The following is a 6,000-nucleotide window of genomic DNA, read 5'->3' on the forward strand; positions in this document are numbered from 1 at the left end:
GACTGCGGGGGAGGGGGCCTCCAACGGCCGCTTCTGGCAAGTGATAGAGCCACAGAGCACAAAATCGGAACTTTTAGAAGTCTGCTCCTCTGAGGGACATTGCTCCGGTGGCTAAGCAGGGGGTGGAACCCTCGTGGGACAGTGTGGTCTCAGGACGCTTGGGGTCACAGAAAGACTGGGGGTGCCTGAGTGTGGCAGAGCTCCCAGGTATCAGAGTGGGGAAGCCGGGTGCAGAGACAGAGCCAAGGTGCGGGCTCTCAGCTCGGGGTTGTCATAAACTGGGATCCAAGGCACAGTTGGGCCTCTGCTCCTCCAGCAGGGACCCAACAAGAGGCAGATCTGGGGAGACTCCCCTTCCTCCCCTGGGAGTAGTGGTGTGGGAGCACACCGCAGGGATCTGCCTGGTTTGGAGACTCCACAAGGGGTCAGGTGCCAGAGATAGAAACGCTCGGTCACAGGCCGGGTGAGCACGGAGTGCGGCCGGAGACCCGGGAGACGGGAGTGACTGACTGCTTTTCTCTGGGGGCGCACGAGGAGTAGGACCCTGAGTTCTCGGATCCTCCGGGTGGAGATTGGGAGGCCGCCATCTTCACTCTCATCCTCCAAAGCTGTACCGAAAGCTTGCAGGGAATAAAAGCTCCCGAGAGCAAACCCAAGCAGATGACTTAGCCTGGACCGGCAAGGGCGGGGCAATTCCGCCTCCGGCAAAGACATTTGGGAACCACTGCAACAGGCCCCTTCCCCCAAAAGATCAGCAAGAACAGCCAGCCAAGGCCAAGTTTACTGATCGATGAGAAGGCAGAACTCCAGCGCTGGGGGAATAATGCACATAGAATCCATGGCTTTTTTACCATGATTCTTTAGGCTTTCAAAGTTAATTTTTTTTTAACTTTTTATTTTTTGAATTTTTATTTTTCCCTTTTTCAACGAACATCGTATCAATCCCTTTTATTTAAAACATCTTTATTTTTCATTTTTACAGTCATATTCTATCCCTTCATAGTAGTTACCCTTATTTTTGGCATATATATATAAGTTGTTCTCTCTTTAAAATTTTGAGATAGTTTCTTCTAACAGATCAAAATATACCCTAAATCTCTAGTGTATGGCTTTGTTCTACTCTCCTGCCTGATCACATTCTCTCCAATTTTTTTCTTCTTTTTTTTTAAATCCTCTTCTTTCTTTTTTCAAACAACTTCTTATCACTTCCTTTTATAAAATTTTTATAATTTTCATCTTTACATTCATATTCCATCCCTTCATCATATCAACCCTTATTTTTGTACATATATAAGTTTTTCTTTCTTTAAAATTTTGGGAGGCACTATCTTCTAACAGACCAAAATACACCCAAAATCTAGTGTGTGGCACGATCTATGCACCAGCCTGATCATATCTGATCATATTCTTTTTTTGTTTTGTTTTGTTCTATTTTTGTTTGTTTTTATCTTTTCCTTTTTCTTTTTTTTTCTCATTTTCTTTTTTCTTTCTTTCCTTTCTTTTCCCCCAGCTTCAGGTCTTTTCTGATTTGTTTAGAGTATATTTTCTGGGGACGTTGTTACCCTGTTAGCATTTTGTTCTCTCATTCATCTATTCTGCTCTGGACAAAATGATAAGACGAAAAAAATCACCTCAACAAAAAGAACAAGAGGTAGTACCGACTGCCAGGGACCTACTCAATATGGACATTAGTACAATGTTGGATCTAGACCTCAGAATCATGACTTTAAAGATACTAGCTGGGCTTGGAAAAAGCATGGAAGTTATTAGAGAAACATTTTCTGGAGAAATAAAAGAACTAAAATCTAACCAAGTCGAAATCAAAAAGGCTATTGATGAGGTGCAATAAAAAATGGGGGTGCTAACTGCTAGGATAAATGAGGCAGAAGAGTGAATCAGTGATATAGAAGACTAAATGAGGGAAAATAAAGCTGAGAAAAAGAGAGATAAACAACTACTGGATCACGAGGGCAGAATTCGAGAGATAAGCGATACCATAAGACGAAACAACATTAGAATAATAGGGATCCCAGAAGAATAAGAAAGAGAGAGAGGGGCAGAAGCTATATTGGAGCAAATTATAGCAGAGAACTTCCCTAATTTGGGGAAGGAAACAGGCATCAAAATCCAGGAAGCACAGAGAACCCCTCTCAAAATCAATAAAAATAGATCAACACCCCAACATCTAATAGTAAAACTTACAAGTCTCAGAGACAAAGAGAAAATCCTGAAAGCAGCTCGGGAGAAGATATATGTAATCTACAATGGTAGAAACATTAGATTGGCAACAGACCTATCCACAGAGACCTGGCAGGCCAGAAAGGCCTGGCATGATATATACAGAGCACTAAATGAGAAAAATATGCAGCCAAGAATACTATATCCAGCTAGGCTGTCATTGAAAATAGAAGGAGAGATAAAAAGCTTCCAGGACAAACAAAAACTAAAGGAATTTGCAAACACGAAACCAGCCCTACAAGAAATCTTGAAAGGGGTCCTCTAAGCAAAGAGAGAGCCTGAAAGCAACACAGACCAGAAAGGAACACAGACAATATACAGTAACAGTCACCTTACAGGCAATACAATGGCACTAAACTCCTATCTTTCAATAGGTACCCTGAATGTAAATGGGCTAAATGCCCCAATCAAAAGACACAGGCTATCAGACTGGATTAAAAAACAAGACCCATTGATATGCTGTCTGCAAGAGACTCATTTTAGACTCAAAGACACCCCCAGATTGAAAGTGAGGGGGTGGAAAACCATTTACCATGCTAATGGACACCAAAAGAAAGCTGGGGTGGCAATCCTTCTATCAGACAAATTAGATTTTAAACCAAAGACTGTAATAAGAGATGAGGAAGGACACTATATCCTACTTAAAGGGTCTATCCAACAAGAAGATTTAACAATTGTAAATATCTATGACCCTAACATGGAAGCAGCCAATTATATAAGGCAATTAATAACAAAAGCAAAGAAACACATCAACAACAATAGAATAATTGTGGGGAACTTTAACACCCCCCTCACTGAAATGGACAAATCATCTAAGCAAAAGATCAACAAGGAAATAAAGACTTTAAATGACACACTGGACCAAATGGACTTCACAGACATATTCAGAACATTCCATCCCAAAGCAACAGAATACACGTTCTTCTCTAGTGCCTATGGAACATTCTCCAGAAAGGCTCATATCCTAGGTCACAAATCAGGTCTCAACTGGTACCAAAAGTTTGGGCTCATTCCCTGAAAATTTTCAGACCAAAATGCTTTGAAAGTAGAACTCAATCACAAGGGGAAAGTTCGAAAGAGCTCAAATACATGGAGGCTAAAGAGCATCCTACTAAAGAATGAATGGGTCAACCAGGAAATTAAAGAAGAATTAAAAAAATTCATGGAAACCAATGAAAATGAAAACACAACTGTTCAAAATCTTTGGGATGCAACAAAGGCGGTCCTCAGAGGAAAGAATATAGCAATACAAGCCTTTCTCAAGAAACAAGAAAGGTCTCAAGTATACAACCTAACCCTACACCTAAAGGAGCTGAAGATAGAACAGCAAATAAAGCCTAAACCCAGCAGGAGAAGAGAAATAATAAAGATCAGAGCAGAAATCCAGAAATAGAAACCAAAGGAACAGTAGAACAGATCAACGAAACTAGGAGCTGGTTCTTTGAAAGAATTAACAAGATTAATAAACCCCTGGCCAGACTTATCAAAAAGAAAAGAGAAATGACCCAAATCAACAAAATCATGAATGAACGAGGAGAGATCACAACCAATACCAAAGAAATGCAAACAATTATAAGAATATATTATGAGCAACTCTATGCCAGCAAATTAGAAAACCAGGAAGAAATGGATGCATTCCTAGAGATGTGTCAACTACCAAAACTGAACCAGGAAGAAATAGAAAACCTGAACAGACCTATAACCACTAAGGAAATTGAAGCAGTCATCAAAAATCTCCCAACAAACAAAAGCCCAGGGCCAGATGGCTTCCCAGGGGAATTCTACCAAACGTTTAAAGAAGAATTAATACCTATTCTTCTGAACCTGTTCCAAAAAATAGAAATGGAAGGAAAACTTCCAAACTCGCTTTATGAGGCTAGCATTATCCTGATCCCAAAACCAGACAAAGACCCCATCAAAAAGGAGAATTACAGACCAATATCATTGATGAATATGGATGCAAAAATTCTCACCAAAATACTAGCCAATAGGATCCAACAGTACATTAAAAGGATTATTCACCATGACCAAGTGGGATTTATCCCTGGGCTGCACGGTTGGTTCAACATCCGCAAATCAATCAACGTGATACAATACATTAACAAAAGAAAGAACAAGAATCATATGATCCTCTCAATAGATGCAGAAAAAGCATTTGACAAAGTACAGCATCCTTTCTTGATCAAAACTCTTCAGAGTATAGGGATAGAGGGTACATACCTCAATATCATAAAAGCCATCTATGAAAAACCTACAGCGGCTATCATTCTCAATGGGGAAAAACTGAGAGCCTTCCCCCTAAGGTCAGGAATGTGACAGGGATGTCCACTATCACCACTGCTATTCAACACAGTATTAGAAGTCCTAGACACAGCAATCAGACAACAAAAAGAAATCAAAGGCATCCAAATCGGCAAAGAAGAAGTCAAACTCTCACTCTTTGCATATGAGATGATACTTTATGTGGAAAACCCCAAAGACTCCACCCCAAAACTGCTAGAACTCATACAGGAATTCAGTAAAGTGGCAGGATATAAAATCAATGCACAGAAATCAGTGGCATTCCTATACACCAACAAGACAGAAAAAAGAGACATGAAGGAGTCGATCCCATTTACAATTGCACCCAAAACCATAAGATACCTAGGAATACATCTAACCAAAGAGGTAAAGGATCTGTACTCAGAAAACTATAAAATACTCATGAAAGAAATTGAGGAAGACATAAAGAAATGGAAAAACGTTCCATACTCATGGATTGGAAGAACAAATATTTTGAAGATGTCAATGCTACTTAGAGCAATCTACACATTCAATGCAATCCCCATCAAAATACCATCCACTTTTTTCAAAGAAATGGAACAAATCATCCTAAAATTTGTATGGAACCAGAAAAGACCCCGAATAGCCAGAGGAATGTTGAAAAAGAAAAGCAAAGCTGCTGGCATCACAATTCCAGACGTCAAGCTGTATTACAAAGCTGTCATCATCTAGACAGTATGGTATTGGCACAAAAACAGACACATAGATCAATGGAACAGAATAGAGAGCCCAGAAATGGACCTTCAACTCTATGGTCATCTCGTCTTTGACAAAGCAGGAAAGAATGTCCAATGGCAAAAAGACACTCCTTTCAACAAATGGTGTTGGGAAAATTGGACAGCCACATGCAGAAGAATGAAACTGGACCATTTCCTTACACCACAGACACAAATAGACTCAAAATGGTTGAAAGACCTCAATGTGAGACAGGAGTCCATCAAAATCCTAAAGGAGAACACAGGCAGCAACCTCTTCGACCTCAGCTGCAGCAACTTCTTCCTAGAAACATCGCCAAAGGCAAGGGAAGCAAGGGCAAAAATGAACTATTGGGACTTCATCAAGATAAAAAGCTTTTGCACAGCAAAAGAAACAGTCAACAAAACCAAAAGACAACCGAAAGAATGGGAGAAGATATTTGCAAATGACATGTCAGATAAAGGGCTAGTATCCAAAATCTATAAAGAACTTATCAAACTCAACACCCAAAGAACAAAGAATCCAATCAAGAAATGGGCAGAAGACATGAACAGACATTTTTCCAAAGAAGACATCCAAATGGCCAATAGACACATGAAAAAGTGCTCAACATCACTCGGCATCAGGGAAATCCAAATCAAAACCTCAATGAGATACCACCTCACACCAGTCAGAATGGCTAAAATTAACAAGTCAGGAAATGACAGATGTTGGCAGGGATGCGGAGAAAGGGGAACCCTCCTA

The sequence above is a fragment of the Neomonachus schauinslandi genome, chromosome 1, assembly GCF_002201575.2.
Source record: "Neomonachus schauinslandi chromosome 1, ASM220157v2, whole genome shotgun sequence".
In the NCBI taxonomy this organism is placed as follows: Eukaryota; Metazoa; Chordata; class Mammalia; order Carnivora; family Phocidae; genus Neomonachus; species Neomonachus schauinslandi.